A 22,192-nucleotide genomic window follows, 5' to 3' on the forward strand; every position below is an offset into this window, starting at 1 on the left:
GTCCCCGCACTTCCAACCACTGGGACTTGAAAATGGCGCCAACTTGGCGACTCTGTATACTGCCTCGAAGGTATCACAAAATGCTGGAGTAAGGCAGGTTAGCGGGTCAGGCAGCATCTCAGGAGAGAAGGAATGGGTGACGTTTCGGGTCGAGACCCTTCTTCAGACTGATGTCAGGGGGGGGGGGGCGGGACGAAGAAAGGATATAAGTGGAGACAGGAAGACAGTGGGAGAACTGGGAAGGGGGAGGGGAAGAGAGGGACAGAGGAACTATCTAAAGTTAGAGAAGTCAATGTTCATACCGCTGGGCTGTAAGCTGCCCAAGCAAAATATGAGGTGCTGTTCTTCCAATTTGCGGTGGGCCTCAGTATGACATTAGAGGAGGCCCATGACAGAAAGGTCAGACTGGGAGTGGGAGAGGGAGTTACCTTCGATTTGTACCAGCATCTGCAGTTATTTTCCTGTATACTGCCTCAGTGTACTACTGCTGTACACTTGTATTGTATCTGAGATGCCTATCTAATATGTATCCAAGCGCTCATGTATAGTGATGCGTGTACTGAACTGTACGCAAAAAGGAATTTCACTGTACCTCAGTACACATGACAGATAAAGCACCATACTCTACAGACTGCTGCCTGAGCAACATGTTTATCTGGATTGAACACGTCTGCAAACTGAGGATGGTGAAACTACACTTTAAAATTTACTTCAGACTTCAGAGATACAGAGTGGTAAAGGACCGTTTGGCCCACCGAGTCCACGCCGACCAGCGACCCTACACACGCACGAGGGACAATTTACAAATCAGAATCACCTGTAAGCCTGCTCGTCTTTGGGATGTGAGAGGAAACCGGAGCACCCGGAGGAAACCCACGCAGTCACAGGGAGAACGTGCAAACTCTGCACAGATAACTAGCTGCAGTCAGGATCGGACCCGGGCCTCTGGCACTGTAAGGCAGCAGCTCTACCATTGTGCCACCGTGCCACCCTGGCACAGTAAACGCCCTGGCTGTACTTGAATTGTTATGTGCAGGAACACCCAGTTTATTTAAGACTAATGTGGTCTTGTAACATCAGTGTGCCAAAGGTGCTGGAAACCAAAATCGTATCAGTCTGCCTAAAATCCACAAGTGACCCTTGCTACCTGACTAGGACTTGCTAAACATGAAAAGGTAAGTAACTGTTCACGATGACTGACACATTTTGAGAGTCAGACAAGCAGTTATAGAGAGAACAAGTAAAAGGTGAAGCATGTATAATTCTTTTGGGGCTCATTTGATGGCGGCACCATGGCGCAGCGGTAGAGTTGCTGCCTCACAGCGTCAGAGAACACGGTTCGATCCTGACTACGGGTGCAGTCTGTACAGAGTTTGTACATTCTCCCTGTAATCACATGGATTTTCTCCGGATGCTCCATTTTTTTCCCCACACTCCAAAGACATGCAGGTTAATTGGCTTCGGTAAAATTGTAAATTGTCCCAAGTGTGTGAGATAGTACTGGTGGGCGGAAGGGCCTGTTTCTGCCCAGTATCTCTACAGTAAAGTGTAAAGTTGATGTGGGGCTACTGTTAGCGCTGGGTGGTGCATTTTGAATCGGGGGGGGTCACATTCTCAAAAGCCAGCTGCCACGCCTTGTGGATAGGAACAAGAGGAAATGTGTTGGTTTTCTGAGGGACTGAGGTGTCCTTGTACACAAAAGCGTTGAAAGTCAACAGTGCAGGTGAGTACAGATTAGTGCAGGTGTCAGAGGCTATGGGGAGAAGGCAGGAGAATGGGGAAATACTGCCGTCACCTTATTGATCGGGGAATGAAGCCGATTGCCGTATTTCTGCTCCCACTTGTATTTCGAGCACAAGCCAGTACAATCTGCTCTCTTAATTGAGTAAAATCTGCCTGATCCCCATTGTAGAACTGATCACAACACTGGGATTAGCAAGAACCGCCCTCTGCCATCGAGAACGGAACCAGGTAACAAGGCTTCTGAGTGGAGCCGCTGAGAAGCTCCCCTTGGAGTTAACAATTATATCCATTTAAATTAACACAAATATTTGTTTTTCAAAAATGATAATTGGCAGGAGGAACAGTCTTGGCAGCATCACCAGGTAGATGTTCCTGAGGTAGGTGTTTAGAACGGTAGATGTTCCTAAAGCGAACATTTGAAATGGTGGGTCATGCTGTAAGGAGCTGCAGCTGCTGGTTTAAACCGAAAACAGACACAAAATGCTGGAGGAACTCAGCGGGACAGGCAGCATCTCTGGAGAGAAGGAATGGGTGATGTTTCCGGTCGAGACCCTTCTTCAGACAGATGAAGGGTCTCGACCTGAAACGTCACCCATTCCTTCTCTCCAGAGATGCCCAATGCAGAATGTGACACTAAAAGCCATTGAAACTATAAGCAGCCAGTGGGTATTTGCGCTTATGGTTTCATGCGCTCTTATGGTTACATAACAGTATAACAGTATAACAACACTTTATTGTCACTCGGCACAAACACCGAGCGAAATTTCAGCAGTCACAAGACACTAGACACAACAAAAAAGAAAAGAACACAGGACACCCGACCCCAACACAAACATCCATCACAGTGACTCCAAACACCCCCTCACTGTGATGGAGGCAACAAAACTTCCCCTCTCTTCCCCCCGCACCCACGGACAGGCAGCTCTTGTAGATTTCTTTCAGGATGTCGCTTATTTTAACTGAACAAAAAATGGAACAAAAACAAAACCAAACCAAAATACTGCAGATGCTGAAAATCTGAAATGATCGCACAAAGTTTCCTGCTCGAGATGTCAACTTCTTTACATCGGCGAAAGCAAACGCAGGCTCGGCGATCGTTTCGCTCAACACCTTCGCTCAACCTGATCTCCCGGTGGCTGAGCACTTCAACTCCCCCTCCCTCTCCCAGTCTGACCTTTCTGTCATGGGCCTCCTCCAGTGCCCACTGGAAATTGGAGGAACAGCACCTCATATTTCGCTTGGGCAGCTTGCAGCCCAGCGGTATGAACATTGACTTCTCCAACTTTAGATAGTTCCTCTGCCCCTCTCTTCCCCTCCCCCTTCCCAGTTCTCCCTCTATCTTCCTGTCTCCACCTATATCCTTCCTTTGTCCCGCCCCCCCTGACATCAGTCTGAAGAAGGGTCTCGACCCGAAACGTCACCCATTCTTTCTCTCCCGAGATGCTGTCTGGCCTGCTGAGTTACTCCCAAAAATGCTTTTTCAGCCCCCTTGCTGAGTTACTCCAGCATTTTGTGAATAAATACCTTCGATTTGTACCAGCATCTGCTGTAAATTTTCTTGCACAAAGTGTCCGAATCATTCAGCGTGCCAGGCATATTCATAAGGTCAAGTTCATAAGTGACAAGAGCAGAATTAGACCATTCGGCACGTCAAGTCTACTCTGCCATGCAATCATGGCTGGTCTATCTTTCCCTCTTAACCCCATTCTCCTGCCTTCTCCCCATAACCCCCGACACCCGTATTAATCAAGAATCTATCTATCTCTGCCTTAAGAATACCCATTGACTTGGCTTCCATAGACTTGACTTTGGAGGAATGGTGAAGCTAATTTACATTTCAGGGTGTCTGCTTCAATTCTTTCTGCTGCGATATGTCGGCTAGTTTGATTTGGAAAGAGCTGCATTATTAGATAATGTACAGACTGCAAACTGTTGCAGCGCACGTATTTTGATAATTAATTAATTGCCGTGGGCAGCACAGTGTCGCAGCGGTAGAGTTGCTGCCTCACAGCGCCAGAGGCCTGGGTTCGACCCTGACCACGGGTTAGTACTGAGTTCGTACATGCTTGCTGTGACCTGTGTGGGTTTTCTCCAGATTCCTCCCACACTCCAAAGACATACAGGTTTGTAGGTTAATTGTAAATTGCCCCTAGTAGGATAGTACTAGTGTACGGGGGAAGGATCACTGATCTGTGCGGACTCGGTGGGCCGGAAAGGGCGCTGTAGCTCTAAAGTCTAAGGTCTATGTTATGGGAAATAATGATGTCAGCAGATTTCAGGCTTATCTTCACCAATGCTGTCATGGAGTCTTAACCTGTAAAAAAGGATTTGTGCTTATCAATGCTTCAAAAAATAATTTGGAAGATAAGATTAGACATCTTTGTCAATGTATTGACACAACAAAGTAATTGGACGTCGTAAAAGGTAAGGTATTTATAATCACAAATAATGGCTTCTTGAAGCTTTTTCAGAGTACCTTTCTATGTGAACTGAACTAAAAATCAGATGGTGGTGACTGTACCTATGAACATCTACAGATGCGCCCTAGAAAGCAATTTATCGGGATTCATCGCGGCCTGGTTTGGGGAACAGCTCCATCCAAGACCGTAAGGAGATCGCAGAGAGTTGTGGACGTAGTCCAGACCGTCACGCAAACCAACCTCCCTTCCATTGACTCCATCTACACTTCACGCTGCCTCGGCAAGGCCAGCAGCATAATCAAGGACTGGTCCCACTCCAGCCACCCCCTCTTTCTCCCCTCTCCCATCAGGCAAGAGGTACAGAAGTTTGAAAACGCACACCTCCACATTCAGCTGTTATCAGGCGACTGAACCATCCTACCACCAACCAGAGAGCGGTCCTGACCTTCCTCATTGTAGACATTTGAACTGTCTTTAATCATTGGAGACCTTCGAACTATCTTTGATCGAACTTTGCTGGACTTGATCTTGCACTAAACGTTATTGCCTTTATTCTGTACCTGGGCGGCCTGGTTGTAATCATGTGTAGTCTGAGAATCCCAGGTGTCCTGATCCGTCTATGTCGTGGACACATCATGCATTCAAGAGAGAGCTAGATAGAGCTCTTAAGAATAGCAGAGTCAGGGGGTATGGGGAGAAGGCGGGAACGGGGTACTGATTGAGAATGATCAGCCATGATCACATTGAATGGCGGTGCTGGCTCGATGGGCCGAATAGCCTACTCCTGCACCTATTGTCTATTGTCTATTGTCTATTGTCTATCGTTCCGCTGACTGGATGGCACGCAGCACAAAAGCTTTGCACTGTAGCTCGGCGAACGTGCGTGACAATACTACTGAACTAAACTTAAACTAAGCTAAACAGGTGAGTATTCTAATGGGAGTTTGCCGAAGCCACTGAGACGCGGTTTCATCCTCCACACAGACGCACCCACTAATGTCACACTCGTAACTGCAGTTGGCAGCAGCTCGCTGTGAGCCCGTCTCCAGCCTATTAACAATGCTACATGCAATCCACTAATGTCATCACAAACTGCGCGGAGCATCACCGAGGGAGCAGGCACAGCAGCCTCGTAAGCGTGAACATATTTCCCAAGTGCAACAAGCTGGTTGATAATTTGGCAGCGGAGGGTTGCGAGCCTGCCATGGTAATGGCACCAGATCTCCGCGTGTTCCCTTTCCTTCATCAAGTGTAGCAGTCAATAAGTGTGAAGCTGCTGATGTGAGGTATCTGCAGAGCTTTGCATCCGTCGGATATACATCTCTCTTACTTCTCATTCCGAGACTTTCGACTTTATACCTGTTTACAGAAGACCTCACACCACAATTAGCAATGTGCGCAGGACAAACATGAAGGGACCCGACCCGACACGTCAATTTATCCATGATCTTCAGAGACGTGGCCTGGTCCGCTGATTTACCCCAGCACTTTGCGTCAATTTCTTGTAAACAGCATCTGCACCTCCTTGTTTCACCAATGGTGACCGTGCCTGCCATCTTGTCACTCACTTCCACCAACAACTACCACCCCTCCAGCCTCCCTAACCCCCACTCCCCCACTTCACCAACAACTACCACCCCTCTAGCCTCCCTCACCCCCACTTCACCAACAACTACCACCCCTCTAGCCTCCCTCACCCCCACTTCACCAACAACTACCACCCCTTCTAGCCTCCCTCACCCCCACTTCACCAACAACTACCACCCCTTCTAGTCTCCCTCCCCCCCACTTCACCAACAACTACCACCCCTTCTAGCCTCCCTCCCCCCCCCACTTCACCAACAACTACCACCCCTTCTAGCCTCCCTCCCCCCCACTTCACCAACAACTACCACCCCTTCTAGCCTCCCTCACCCCCACTTCACCAACAACTACCACCCCTTCTAGCCTCCCTCCCCCCCCCACTTCACCAACAACTACCACCCCTTCTAGCCTCCCTCCCCCCCACTTCACCAACAACTACCACCCCTCTAGCCTCCCTAACCCCCACTCCCCCACTTCACCAACAACTACCACCCCTTCTAGCCTCCCTCCCCCCCCCCCACTTCACCAACAACTACCACCCCTTCTAGCCTCCCTCCCCCCTTCACCAACTACCACCCCTCTAGCCTCCCTCCCCCCCACTTCACCAACAACTACCACCCCTTCTAGCCTCCCTCCCCCCCCCCACTTCACCAACAACTACCACCCCTCTAGCCTCCCTCCCCCCCACTTCACCAACAACTACCACCCCTTCTAGCCTCCCTCACCCCCCCACTTCACCAACAACTACCACCCCTCTAGCCTCCCTCCCTCACTTCAACAACAACTACCACCCCTTCTAGCCTCCCTCACCCCCCCACTTCACCAACAACTACCACCCCTCTAGCCTCCCTCCCCCCCACTTCACCAACAACTACCACCCCTTCTAGCTTCCCTCCACCCCCCCCCCCCCCCTCCCACTTGTCTACCACGTTCTCATCTTTAGACTTTCACTTTAGACTTCAATGCATTCAAGAGAGAGCTAGATAGAGCTCTTAAGGATAGCGGAGTCAGGGGATAGCTGGCAGGAACGGGGTACTGATTGAGAATGATCAGCCATGATCACATTGAACACCACCTCCCCAGGAACTTTCCCCAGCAACCGCAGGAGATGCAACATCTGTCCCTTTACCTCCCCCCTCGACTCCATCCTAAGACCCAAACAGTCTTTCCAGGTGAGGCAAAGGTTCACCTGCACCTCCTCCAAACTCATCTATTGTATCCGCTGTTCCAGGTGTCAACCTCTCTACATCGGCGAGACCAAGCGCAGGCTCGGCGATCGTTTCACTGAACACCCCTGCTCGGTACCTCTTAACCTACTTGATCTCCCGGTGGCTCAGCACTTCAACTCCCCCTCCTATTCCCAGTCTGACCTTTCTGTCCTGGGCCTCCTCCATTGTCAGAGTGAGGCCCCGTGCAAATTGGAAGGACAGCTTGGGTAGTTTACACCCCTAGTGGTATAAATATTGATTTCTCCAACTTCAGATAGTCCCTGCTTTCCTTCTCTATCCCCTCCCCCTTCCCAGTTCTCCCACTCGTCTTTCTGTCTCCGACTCCATTCTATCTTTGTCCCGCCCCCACCCCTGACATCAGTCTGAAGAAGGATCTCGACCCAAAACGTCATCCATTCCTTCTCTCCCGAGATGCTGCCTGACCCGCTGAGTTACTCCAGCATTTCGTGTCTACCTTAAACCCAATTAGCCACCTCTTTTATGGCTCCATGTCTCGGACTTGCAGATCCATTCATGTCCCTGTCACAAATCAACCTCCGTACCCAGCCAATAGTCTCAATGAAGATGGACACAAAAAGCTGGAGTAACTCAGCGGGGCAGGCAGCATCTCTGGAGAGAAGGAATGGGTGATGTTTCGGGTCGAAACCTTTCTTCGTTCATTCTCTCCAGAGATGCTGCCTGTCCCGCTGAGTTACTCCAGCTTTTTGTGTCTATCTTTGGTTTAAACCGGCATCTGCACTCCCATCCACTGACAGCCTTACTAAAGCTCAGCTGGAGTTGCTAAACCCCACCCAGTCCTTCCCACCCACCACCATCACCTGTAGTTGGACCCATCAGACACCCAGCTTGATCCTCTCTCCAGCCCATCAACAAAGTGACATGGAACCCACTAATGCACATATTATTAATAAACACAGGGCCTCGTAGCACACAGCAGGAACACGAGTACTCTTTACATGTAATTTATTCCTTTTATTACTGGCATTTCCCATTCTACTTTGATTTGCGGTTCCTGCAGTGAAAGAGGATGCATAATTCCCTCTATGTTTTATTAAAACGATCATCCCTTCCAAAGCGGAGGCTTCGAAAATCTGTTATCATTTTCCTCGGCACAAAGTAATTACCAATCGGCCAGCAGAGTTGAACCTTATAAAGATTGAAGTAAATGTTATGTCAGAATAAGTCACTTTCTGCCTTTCTTGGACATTTGACCCCGTGGCAAATTAAAGCTGGCGACAGGAACGTGATGCTGGAGAAACAGAACTTTTATTCCTGGTACCTGGGTGTCCTAGTGCATCAGTCAATGAAAGGAAGCATGCAGGTAGAGCAGGCAGTGAAGGAAGCCAATGGAATGTTGGCCTTCATAACAAGAGGAGTTGAGTATAGGAGCAAAGAGGTGCTTCTGCAGTTGTACAGGGCCCTAGTGAGACCGCACCTGGAGTACTGTGTGCCGTTTTGGTCTCCAAATTTGAGGAAGGATATTCTTGCTATTGAGGGCGTGCAGCGTAGGTTTACTAGGTTAATTCCCGGAATGGCGGGACTGTCATATGTTGAAAGATTGGAGCGACTAGGCTTGTATACACTGGAATTTAGAAGGATGAGAGGAGATCTTATCGAAACGTATAAGATTATTAAGGGGTTGGACACGTTAGAGGCAGGAAACATGTTCCCAATGTTGGGGAAGTCCAGAACAAGGGGCCACAGTTTAAGAATAAGGGGTAGGCCATTTAGAACTGAGATGAGGGAAAACTTTTTCAGAGAGTTGTGAATCTGTGGAATTCTCTGCCTCAGAAGGCAGTGGAGGCCAATTCTCTGAATGCATTCAAGAGAGAGCTTGATAGAGCTCTTAAGGATAGCGGAGTCAGGGGGTATGGGGAGAGGGCAGGAACGGGGTACTGATTGAGAATATTCAACCATGATCACATTGAATGGCGGTGCTGGCTCGAAGGGCCGAATGGCCTCCTCCTGCACCTATTATCTATTGGTAGTTATCAAAACCTTTGCTTGCACATTAATCATTGCATTGTCAAAGACAAAATGCAACAAAAAAAAATTAGATTATTATTCCTAAAATATTACACGTCACTAATTCTAAAAAAAATGTAAAATGATATATTAGATCTAATAACAATTGTTTTAGTTATTTTACATTTAAATCTACATTACCAAGCCATACAAACACAATTTCTGCTTGTAGTAATATTTATTTACGGAGTCATGGAGTCAAAGTCATACAATGTGGAAACAGGCCCTTCGGCCCAACTTGCCCATGCCGATCATCATACCCCATCGACATTAGTCCCACCTGCCTGCGTTTGGTCCATATCCCTCTAAAGAGAGAATAAGAATGTTTATTGGCCAAGTATGTGCATATACAAGGAATGTGCCTTGGTGCTCCGCTCACAAATGACAACACAAACATACAGTTAACGATTAAGAATAAAGCATAACCACAGCAAAACAATAAGGACACAACATTACGGTCGAAACATGCGGGTGAAAATAAACCTGAGCAAAAAAGAGACTGCACACTTTGGTTATTGAGTAGAACTATCACTTGTGGGAAAAATGCTGTTTTTATGTCCGGCTGTGGCTGCTTTGACAGTCCGGAGTCGCCTTCCAGAGGGAAGTGCTTCAAAGAGTTTGTGGCCAGGGTGAGAGGGGTCAGAGATGATCTTGCCCGCTCGCTTCCTGGCCCTTGCAGTGTACAGTTCGTCAACGGGGGGGAAGGTTGCAGCCAACAACCTTCTCAGCTGTGCGAACGATCCGTTGTAGCCTCCGGATGTCGTGCTTGGTGTCTGAGCCAAACCAGACCATGACGGAGATCCTAGCCATGTCCCTGTCCAAATGTTTCTTAAATGTTATGATAGTACCTGCCTCAGCTACCTCTCATCCAACGTCTGAAGAAGGGTCTCGACCCGAAATGTCACCCATTCCTTCTATCTTATTCTGTATGCCAAACTTAACCCACCCCTTAATCCTTGTGGATTGCAAAAACCTAACGATGTCAGACATAAAATTAATGTCTAGTCTCACGGATCATATTCAGAGGATGCATACACAGATCCAAACAATTGCATTTGAGAATGGGAGTCATAGAGGCAGAGTCTTACAGTGTGGAAACATGCCTTTCAGCCCAACTTACCCACACTGGACATCATGTCCCATCTACACTAGTCCTGCCTGCCTGTGTTTGGCCCATATCCCTCTAAATCTGTCCTGTCCATGTACCTGTCTAAACGTTTCTTAAAGTTGCCATAGGACTTGCCTCAATTACCTCCTCCGGCAGCTGGTTCCATATTCGTGTGAAAGTGGACTTTTTACACAAGGTGTGATGGGTGTATGGAGCGAGCTGCCAGGCGAGGTAGTTGAGGCAGGTACTATCGCAACGTTTAAAAACAGGTGGGACTGGTGTCGATGGGGCATGTTGGCCGGTGTGGGCAAGTTGGGCCTGTTTCCATTCTGTATGACTCTATGAATAAGATCATACCAGCCACATTTTCACTAGTTGGTGAATCAGGATTGAGGTGTTAAATTACTTATTTCCTTTCTTCCTGTATTCCAGCTTCATATTTTCCCAATCGAGAGTTTGAGTCGACAGCAGTATGAGTAGTGGAACAAGCCTGGACTATCTCCGACATCTCCCTCCCGTTTCTGGACCTCACCATCTCCATCACAGGAGACAGACCAGTGACGGACATTTACTATAAACCCACTGACGCGCACAGCTATCTGGACTACACTTCTTCCCACCCGGTCCCCTACAAAAAGTCTATCCCCTACTCCCAATTCCTCCGTCTACGCCGCATCTGCGCCCGGGATGAGGTGTTTCACACTAGGGCTTCCGAGATGTCCTCGTTCTTCAGGAAACGGGGCTTCCCCATCTCCATTATAGATGAGGCTCTCACTAGGGCTCTTCTACATCCCACAGCTCCGCTCTTGCTCCCCCTCCCCCTACTCACAACAAGGACAGAATCCCCCTCGTTCTCACCTTCCACCCCACCAGCCAGCGGATCCTAAATATCATCCACCAACATTTCCGTCACCTACAATGGGACCCCACCACTGGCCATATCTTCCCATCCCCTCCCCTCTCTGCGTTCCGCAGAGACCGTTCCCTCCATAACTCCCTGGTCCACTCGTCCCTTTCTACTCAAACCACCCCAACCCCGGGCACTTTCCCCTGCAACCGCACGAGGTACAACACCTGCCACTTTACCTCCCCCCTCAACTCCATCCAAGGACCCAAACAGTCTTTCCAGGTGAGACAAAGGTTCACCTGCACCTCCTCCAACCTCATCTATTGCATCCGCTGCTCTAGATGTCAACTTATTTACATCGGCGAAACCAAGTGCAGGCTCGGCGATCGCTTCGCTGAACACCTGCGCTCGGTCCGCATTAACCAAACTGATCTCCCGGTGGCCAAGCACTTCAACTCCCCCTCCCATTCCCAGTCTGACCTTTCTGTCATGGGCCTCCTCCAGTGCAATAGTGAGGCCCACCGGAAATTGGAGGAACAGCACCTCATATTTCGCCTGGGCAGTTTGCAGCCCAGTGGTATGAACATCGACTTCTCCAACTTTAGATAGTTCCTCTGTCCCTCCCTTCCCCTCCTCCTTCCCAGATCTCCCTCTATCTTCCTGTCTCCACCTATATCCTTCCTTTGTCCCGCCCCCCTGACATCAGTCTGAAGAAGGGTCTCGACCCGAAACGTCACCCATTCCTTCTCTCCCGAGATGCTGCCTGACCTGCTGAGTTACTCCAGCATTTTGTGAATAAATTGAGAAGTTTAACTGTTGTTGTCTTTGTTAAAATTTATACAGCAGAACAACGTTCCCTGATTGACTTCCAGTCTCCTCTTCTGCAGCTCGTTCTAAACATTAATTACCCTGCGCTGAGCCTCTAATCACAATTACATACATTTTGCAAAGTGCATCCAAAGCTCCTTGGTTTCAGGAAGGTTTTACAAAATAAACTTCTTCGAGCATAAAGACTAAATCAGTGAAGGAATTATTTACGTACATATTATCATCGAGTTGAAACTCAACTTGTTCCTTTAGTTTTGTTTAGAGACACAGCTCGGAAACAGGCCCTTTGGCCCATGCCGACCAGCGATCCCCGCGCAACAAGACTATCCTCCGTGCCAGCGACAATTTACAATTTTGCCGAAGTTAATTAATCTACAAACCTGTACGCCTACGGAGCGTGGGAGGAAACCGGAGCACACGGAGAAAACCCACGCAGGTCACAGGGAGAACGTACAAACTCCGTACAAACAGCACCCGTGGTCAGGATCGAACCCTGTCGTGCCTGTGTTCGCGGCTCTCTAAAGGGCCCCTTGCTGAATTATATTTGTCTTCAGCATCTTTGTGCAGTGGCGTAGCTGGTCGAGCCGCTGCCTCACCACACCAGGGATCCGGGTTCGATCCTCACCTTGGGTGCTGTCTGTGAGGAGTTTGCACGTTTCTCCCTGTGATGGCAGTGGTTTCCTCCAGGTGTTCTGGTTTCCACCCCCAACCCAAAGATGTGTGGTTTTGTAAGTTAATTGGTTTCTATCAATTGCCCCTAGTTTGTCGTGAGTGGATGAGTGAATGGGATAAACATAGAAACGTAGACAATAGGTGCAGGTGTAGGCCATTCGGCCCATCGAGCCAGCACCGCCATTCAATGTGATCATGGCTGATCATCCAGAATCAGTACCCCGTTCCTGCTTTTTCCCCATATCCCTTGATTCCACTAGCACAATGAGCTATATCTAACTCTCTCTTGAAAACATCCAGTGAATTGGCCTCCACTGCCTTTTGTGGCAGAGAATTCCACAGATTCACAACTCTCTGGGTGAAAAAGGTTTTTCCTCATCTCAATCCCAAATGGCCTACCCCTTATTCTTAAACTGTCACTCCTGGTTCTGGACTCCCCCAACATCGGGGACATTTTTCCTGCATCTCGTCTGTCCAATCCCTTAATAATTTCATATGTTTCTATAAGATCTATGAGGTAGAACCAGTGTGAATGGGTGATCGGTGGGCCGAAGGGCCTGTTTCCACGCTGTATCTCCAAAAAGAAATAAGTGAGTCTGACATTATGAATTACTCCTATATTCAATATAAGGCAAGATAAATAGATTTTAAAATATAGCTGACCATTGTTTGTAGAACAGGAAAGAAGTGCGTATTTATTGATTATAAAAATGCAAACTTTGAGACGTCTTATTGGATTTTCCCAGATTAGGATCCGGAATGAGGCCAGGACTTTCAGTTCTCATAGCAGCTGTTGTTCAATTCAGCAGAGTTCCCAGTGGGCAGTGAGCTTGATACTTCTTGTTTTATTTAATCATTTAATAAACATAACCTTTGTAACTCTAACTTGTTGAAATGTTCTTTCTCCATCATTGACCCGAATCCGTGAAAGCTACTTATAGCATTACATAAACCACCAAGTAAACCTGTTAGTGCAGCTCAGCAGTCCTCTTGGAGCCATAGAGTCATAGATAAATACAGCATGAAAGCAGGCCCTTCGGCCCAACTAGTCCATGCTGATAAATATATCCCATCCACTTTAGACCCATTAGCCTGCAATTGGCTTATGTTCCTATCCATGCATGTCCAAGTGTCTTTTAAATGTTTAGGTAGGAACATTCTAAACATGTTCCTCAGCCATGATTGAATGAATAGACTTTAGAAGCCGAATGGCCTACCCATCAGTTATAACTTATGACACTTATGAACTGCAGATACTGGTTTACACCGAAGGTAGACACAAAATGCATGAGTAACTCAGCGGGACAGGTAGCATCTCTGGAGAGAAGGAATAGATGACGTTTCAGGTCGAGACCCTTCTTCAGACTTTTAAATGTTGTTATAGTACCTGCCTCAAAGGCCTCTTCTGGCAGCTTGGTCCATATATCCACCGCCCTCTGAGTGAAAAAGTTGCCCAAAAAATCAGAGAAAGCCCACGCGGTCACGGGGAGGATGTACAAACTGCGTGCAGACATAAAACGCAGTCAGGATGGAAGCTGGGTCTCTGGCACTGTAAGGCAGCTGTTCTACCGCTGTGCCACCGTGCGTGCGGCCCTGTGTTCTTCTATGTACAGAAAACTCAGAAGCGATTTCATGGAGATGTTTAAAACACCAGAGATATTTCCTTGGATAAATGGAGATAAGCTATTTTCTGAGTTGCAGAGAGAGTAGGGGTTGCCTACTTTCTCACTCCCAAATAAGGAATAAAAGGTGATGTCACCGCCCCATGCCCCACCTGACCTCACCTAGCCAGCGGCCACGTGCTCCCGCTCCACCAATGGAGGCCGCCCGGGCCGGAAGGCGGGTTGCTACGCAACCTCTGATGGGCGGCCCCCGGGCCTCTGGGCTGACACGGTCCGGGCCTACAGCGCCCCCCCGGACCTACAGTGTCCAGGCCCACAGTGTCCGGGCCCACAGTGTCCGGGCCTACAGCACCCCCTGGGCCTACAGTGTCCGGGCCTACAGTGTCTGGGCCTCTCGCGCCCCCCGGGCCTAGTAGGGGACAAGGGCGTTCCCATACAGGACAAACCAATTTAGCCCAACATAAGGGATGTCCCGGCTAATACGGGACAGTTGGCAACCCTAGGAGAAAGAGAAAAGATTAAATTAGGAAGCAGGTTTGGTTGCAAATGGCATTGGAAATTTACAACACTCTACCCCAAAAGCTATAAATCCTGAAATTGTTAGATATCTGCTGGCTAAAGACACAGCCAGGTGCTACAGATTTTTCATGAGCTTAGTGAATCACTAGAGAGGTCTAGAATCACTAGACGAGACCCGCCCTCCGCAAACCAAGCCCGCCATGCGTAGACCAGGCCCGCCCTCCGCAGTCCAGGCCCGCCATGCGCAGACCAGGCAGGCCCTCCACAGACCAGGCCCGCCCTCCGCAGACCAGGCCCGCCACACGCAGACCAGGCCCGCCCTCTGCAGACCAGGCCCGCCCTCCACAGACCAGGCCCGCCCTCCACAAACCAAGCCCGCCATGCGTAGACCAGGCCCGCCCTCCGCAGACCAGGCCCGCCATGCGCAGACCAGGCCCGCCCTCCGCAGACCAGGCCCGCCCTCCACAGACCAGGCCCGCCCTCCACAAACCAAGCCCGCCATGCGTAGACCAGGCCCGCCCTCCGCAGACCAGGCCCGCCATGCGCAGACCAGGCCCGCCCTCCGCAGACCAGGCCCGCCACGCGCAGACCAGGCCCGCCCTCTGCAGACCAGGCCCGCCCTCCACAGACCAGGCCCGCCCTCCACAAACCAAGCCCGCCATGCGTAGACCAGGCCCGCCCTCCGCAGACCAGGCCCGCCATGCGCAGACCAGGCCCGCCCTCTGCAGACCAGGCCCGCCCTCCGCAGACCAGGCCCGCCCTCCACAGACCAGGCCCGCCATGCGCAGACCAGGCCCGCCCTCTGCAGACCAGGCCCGCCCTCCACAGACCAGGCCCGTCATGCGCAGACCAGGCCTGCCCTCCGCAGACCAGGCCCGCCATGCGCAGACCATGCCCGCCATCGCATGGACTGAGGGCCCGCACCACTGATAGGAACCAACCTGGAATCTCAGAAAACATAGAAAATAGGTGCAGGAGTAGACCATTCGGCCCTTCGAGCCTGCACCACTCAGAAGTAGTACCGCAGCACCATTGGAACAGTTCGCCCGCTCAGAGAGGAAGGGGTCGGACGGGGGGCCGGGGAGCAGCCCGGCTGCGGGAGGGAGGGAGTGCATGGCCTCGAAGGAAAGAGTGGGCCGCTGGAGGCCCTGCAGCAGCTTGGGGCTCGGTTGGAACGGGCGCCGCTCTAAGGGGCCGAGCGCCTGGACCGGACGTGGCCTACAGCGGTGGAGCAGCGGTGGAGGACACCGCTGCTAAGATTGGTCAGGCCGACCCTGCAACGCCGCCAGGGCAATGGACCATCATGTTCAGATCAAGGTCCCTGCACTTACTACAACTGGGACTTGAAAAATGGCGCCAAAACTGGTGACTCTGTTTGATGTCTCAGTGTACAACTGCTGTACACTTGTACTGTATCTGCGATGCTTATTACTACATTCCTACTATTCCTACTACATTCTTACTATTGAGGGAGTGCAGCGTAGGTTCACGAGGTTAATTCCCGGAATGGCTGGACTGGTCGTATGTTGAAAGACTGGAGCGACTGGGCTTGTATACACTGGAATTTGGAAGGATGAGAGGGGATCTTATTGAAACATATAAGATTATTAAGGGATTGGACACGCTGGAGGCAGGAAACATGTTCCCGATGTTGGGGGAGTCCCGAACCAGTGGCCACAGTTTAAGAATAAGGGGTAGGCCATTTAGAACGGAGATGAGGAAAAACGTTTTCACTCAGAGAGTTGTGAAGCTGTGGAACTCTCTGCCTCAGAAGGCAACGGAGGCCAATTCCCTGGATGCTTTCAAGAGGGAGTTAGATAGAGCTCTTAATGGTAGCGGAGTCAAGGGATATGGGGAGAAGGCAGGAACGGGGTACTGATTGTGGATGATCAGCCATGATCACGGTGAATGGCGGTGCTGGCTCGAAGGGCCGAATGGCCTACTCCTGCACCTATTGTCTTATCTAAGTGCTTATGTGCAGTGATACTTGTACTGAACTGTACACAAAAGTGAATTTCACTGTACCCCTTGTACATGTGCCAAATAAAGTACCATCCCACACCAGGTTAAAGAGGCCAAGTAATTCACTTGACAGATTTACCCAGACCCTTTCCAATCCTAACCCTCAAGCTCAGGACTCATTACATATTGATTAGTCAATTTTCCTTTCGCTGTGCTTTGCTGAGTTGGACTCATCAAAGAGTTTGAAATATATAATTCAATTACTTTGAATTTGTAATTATTGGAGCAAATCATGTTTCCAAAAGAAAAATGTTTCAAAAGCTTAACTGCCTTTGAAATAATTTATTTAAAAGCTAAAATGAAGGAAAAAATTAACTATGGCTGACGTTACAAATTTATGATTTATTATCTGAGCTGCTCAAATGGAATATCTCCAAGATAATCCAAGAAATCCACCAAAATAGTATTCTGATATGGTTCTGATCAGTCTGAAGAAGGGTCTCGACCCGAAACATCACCCATTCCTTCACTCCAGAGACGCTGCCTATCCCACTGTGTTACTCCAGCATTTTGTATCTATCTTCAATATAAACCAGCATCTGCAGTTCTTTCCTACTCTGTTCTAACCCTGTTGGATTAGGATGTTACCTATTAATTTTTACCTTTGCTGTGTTTTGCTGAGATGGACCGCAATCATCTAAGAGTATAAATTATATAATTTGATTAGTTTGAATTTGTAATTATTGTAGCAAATCAAAAAAAATGTTTCTAAAGTTGAACTACCTCGTTTTATCTCTAGTTTCTCCGTACCAATAACACCACAATATGATAACATTACACAGGTTTAGTTTAGTTTAGTTTAGTTTAGAGATACAGAAACTGTCCCTTTGGCCCACCGAGTCCGCACCGACCAGCGATCCCCGCACACTAACATTACCCTACCACTGGGGACAATTTACGCATACACGAAGCCAATTAACCTACATACCTGGACGTCTTTGGAGTGTGGGAGGAAACCGAAGATCTCAGAGAAAATCCACACGGTCACGGGGAGAACGTCCAAACTCCGTACAGGCAAGCACCCGTAGTCAGGATCGAACCCGGGTCTCCGGCGCTGCAAGCGCTCAAAGGCAGCAACTCTGCCGCTGCGCCACCGTGCCACCCTAAAAATCATGTATAAGATCATGAGAGGAATAGATCGGGTAAATGCACAAAGTGTTTTTACCCAGAGTAGGGAAATCAAGAACCAGAGGATTTTGGTTTAAGGTGAGTGGGGCGGAAAGATTGAATAGGAATCTGGGGGGCAACATTTTTACACAAAGAGTAGAGGGTGTATGGAATGAGCTGCAGGAGGAGATGGTTGAGGCAGGTACTATTACAACATTTAAGAAACATTTAGACAGGTACAAGGATAGGATAGGAAAGGATTAGAGGGATATAGGCTGGTGGGACTTGTTGGTCAGCGAGGCCAAGTTGTGCCAAGGGGCCTGTTTCCATGCTATATGACTCATGGCCTGCTTGTAATTATGCACGGACTAGAAAGCATATGAACAAAGTTTTTCATCGTATCTTGGTACACGTAGCAATAGTAAATGAATACCAATATCAATTTATCATAATCTCCACAACAATTCATAGTACCTCAGATACATTATGTTAAATTAGTCTTGATTTCAGAGTGACCACAGTTTGTAAACACATCATGGTTCCAGTTGGATCACACAAATAATGAGACAATCAATCATGGTTAAGGCAGCAGACTGGCGCAGCGGTAGAGTTGCTGCCTTATAGCGCCAGAGACCCGGTTTTCGATCTTGACTACAGGTGCTGTCAGTCTGAAATTTGTACGTTTTCCCCGTGACCGCGTGGGTGTTATCCGGGTGCTCCGGTTTCCTCCCACATTTCAAAAACGTGCAGGTTTGTAGGTTAATTAGCCTCGGGTAAAATTGTAAGTTATCCTTTGTGGGTGTAGGACAGTGTTAAGGTGCGGGGATTGCTGGTCGGTGCGGACTCGGTGGCCTGAAAGGCCTGTTTCCCCGCTGTATCTCTAGACTAAACAACCTAAATTAAACAGTCTACTAATTTGCTATTATTATATACATTCTGGAAAAGGAATTGACAAAACACCAGGAGAACAGTAAACCTTCCAAAATCGCCATAGATTGTTATTTTTCTAAACGGGCCTTGTTTCCCAGACTCCCTTTAAACTTACTTTGAACTCATTTACAGCACTCTTTATCATCACACTTGGACCCCTCTTTCCATTGCTCCCTTTAACTCACCAGAGCCCCATTTCCTGCAATACCTTTACTCACGAGTGTCCTGTTTCCTGCGCTCCCTTTTACTTAGAGTCATAGAGTCATAGAGTGATGCAGTGTGGAAACAGGCCCTTCGGCCCAACTTGACCACACCGGCCAACATGTCCCAGCTGCACTTGTCCCACCTGCCAGCATTTGGTCCACATTCAGTCACTGAAAGGAAGCATGCAGGTACAGCAGGCAGTGAAGAAAGCCAATGGAATGTTGGCCTTCATAACAAGAGGAGTTGAGTATAGGAGTTGAGAGGTCCTTCTGCAGTTGTATAGGGCCCTAGTGAGACCGCACCTGGAGTACTGTGTGCAGTTTTGGTCTCCACATTTGAGGAAGGATATTCTTGCTATTGAGGGCGTGCAGCGTAGGTTTACTAGGTTAATTACCGGAATGGCGGGACTATCATATGTTGAAAGATTGGAGCGACTAGGCTTGTATACACTGGAATTTAGAAGGATGAGAGGGGATCTTATCGAAACGTATAAGATTATTAAGGGGTTGGACACGTTAGAGGCAGGAAACATGTTCGCAATGTTGGGGGAGTCCAGAACAAGGGGCCACAGTTTAAGAATAAGGGGTAGGCCATTTAGAACGGAGATGAGGAAAAACGTTTTCAGTCAGAGAGTTATGAATCTGTGGAATTGTCTGCCTCAGAAGGCAGTGGAGGCCAAATCTCTGAATGCATTCAAGAGAGAGCTGGATAGAGCTCTTAAGGATTGCAGAGTGAGAGGGTATGGGGAGAAGGCAGGAACGGGGTACTGATTGAGAATGATCAGCCATGATCACATTGAATGGTGGTGCTGGCTCGAAGGGCTGAATGGCCTACTCCTGCACCTATTTTCTATTGTCTATTATCCCTCCAAACCTGTCCCATCGATGTACCTGTCTAACTGCTTCTTAAATGTTGCGATAGTCCCTGCCTCAACTACCTCCTCTGGGAGTAGGAAAAAAGCACAGGTTTTCAGCACTCATTGGTGCCAGTGTGGGTCTTCTTTATTTTACAAAAGTGCATTGTGCATACTCACACATATTCACGACACTGATAAGATAATGAATATTATCTGGGCTGGGCTTAAATTCACTGGAATTTAGGATGAGAGGGGATCTTATAGAATCATATGAATGTCTTAAGGGATTGGACAGGCTAGATACAGGATAAGTGTTCCCGATGTTAGGGGTAGTCCAGAACCAGGGGGTCACAGTTTAAGAATAAGGGGTCGGCCATTTAGGACAGATGAGGAAAAACAATTTTCACCCAGTGAGTTGTGAATCTCTGGAATTCTCTGCCACAGAAGGCAGTGGAGGCCAATTCACCGGATGTTTTCAAGAGAGAGTTAGATTGAGCTCTAAGAGCTAACGGAATCAGGGGATATGGGGAAAAAGCAGGAACGGGGTACTGATTTTGGATGATCAGCCATGATCATATTGAATGGCAGTGCTGGCTCGCAGGGCCGAATGGCCTACTCCCTATTTTCACCTATTTTCTACGTTTCTATGTTTCGATATCACATGACATAAATCACACCATTCTGGTACTCAGTTCATAAAGTTACAGTTACCTTTATATACACTAATATATTCACGTCACTCACTGTCGCCTTGTTTCCTGTGGTTCCTTTAAACTCACTGGGCCCCCTTTTCTAACACTCTAAAATCATTAGGGGCCTATTTTCTGTGCTCTTTTTAAACTCGCTACGTTCACTGAAAATTTTATTACATTACATTTTGTTGTGTAAAAAACAGTGAATTGAAAGTGTGCTGGGGTATTAATAGGGGTAACATTCAATTGTCCAGAACATCTGTCTGTCCTAAAGTGGACAAATTGTACCTCCCAAACCATATTGCTAAAAGCAAACTATCTGAGAGTATTTCTGACTGTCACCCACAAAAGATTATTCATTGCAAACTGACTGAATTTTTCCTGCTTTAGGACTGTGACTACACATTCAAATTATTTCCATGTCTTTGGAATAAGCATTTGGATAAGCTAAGACAGTAAAAAGAAGATTTAGACTTTGGACTTTAGGGATACAGTGCACAAACAGGCCATTCAGTCCATCGACTCCGTGCCGACCAACGATCACCCCGTACACACTCGCACTATCCTACACACCGGGGATAATTTTACAACTTACCAAAACCAATTAACCTACAAACCTGCACCTTTTTGGAGTGTGGGAGAAAACCGCAGCACCCGGAGATAAAAATCATGTGGTCACAGGGAGAACGTACAAACTCCGTACAGACACCACCTACAGTCGGGATCGAACCAGGGTCTCTGGCGCTGTAAGGCAGCAGCTCTACCACGCTGCGCCACCGTGCTGTCCTGATTGATACCTGACTCCCTGCCTTCTCCTTTCCATCAGCTTCTCCATATAATGCAGCGCATCTTTGAACATCACCCAGCCAAGGAAGCAGATGAAGCCAAGGTTTTACTTAGCATCTAATAGCTGGTGCCAGATACACTGGAATACATTGGGCACTGACGAGACTGTCAAATTACATCATGAGCTGGAGTCTTGGAGTGGGAAAAGAAAGCATAATCTTCTGAATCAAGTTGACTTGGAGCTTAATGCTCAAAGGGGACTTTGATCTTAAATCAGATCAGTTCTATTCTTAAATTTTCAATCGGCCTCATTGACTTAAGTAGCAGCATTATCACCATGATATGGAGCTAATTAACTCTTTAGTGTATGTTGGCAGATTAGTTCTCAGCTGAAAGAATTATGTATTCTTGCTGTAAACAATGAAATCTTTCCACTACTTATCATATCATATATATACAGCCGGAAACAGGCCTTTTCGGCCCTCCAAGTCCGTGCCGCCCAGCGATCCCCGCACATTAACACTATCCTACACCCACTAGCGACAATTTTTACATTTACCCAGCCAATTAACCTACATACCTGTACGTCTTTGGAGTGTGGGAGGAAACCGAAGATCTCGGAGAAAACCCACGCAGGTCACGGGGAGAACGTACAAACTCCTTACAGTGCAGCACCCGTAGTCAGGATCGAACCTGAGTAAAGCAGCAACTCTACCGCTGCGATTATGCACATGACATTCATCACATTAGCTTTATCAAATTTTATGTCGTTCAAATTATTGGTAGAGATTTCATTTCATTTTGGAAAGAAAACATCTGATTGATAATCCCGAACAATTTGTGTGGGATGAATTAAAAATGGATGGTTTGCCAAGATAGTCATAAGGTCATAAGAAATAGGAGCAGAATTAGGCCATTTGGCCCATCAAGTCTACTACACCATTCAGTCATGGCTGATCTATCTCTCCTTCCTAACCCAACTCTCCTGCCTTCTCCCC

At 48.1% G+C, this 22,192-nt stretch overlaps 1 protein-coding gene across 1 annotated transcript in view; it reads right to left on the reverse strand.

Annotated features, from left to right (window-relative positions):
• si (sucrase-isomaltase) overlaps positions 1 to 17,690 on the reverse strand; it is a 265,194-nt gene extending 247,504 nt beyond the window's left edge. The window contains exon 1 of the mRNA XM_078410873.1: positions 17,548 to 17,690. The gene's annotated coding sequence lies outside the window, so the exon portion shown is untranslated. The remainder of the gene's footprint in view (positions 1 to 17,547) is intronic.
• Between the last annotated feature and the right edge of the window lie 4,502 nt (positions 17,691 to 22,192).

Source organism: Rhinoraja longicauda, chromosome 13 (genome assembly GCF_053455715.1).
Source record: "Rhinoraja longicauda isolate Sanriku21f chromosome 13, sRhiLon1.1, whole genome shotgun sequence".
In the NCBI taxonomy this organism is placed as follows: domain Eukaryota; kingdom Metazoa; phylum Chordata; class Chondrichthyes; order Rajiformes; family Arhynchobatidae; genus Rhinoraja; species Rhinoraja longicauda.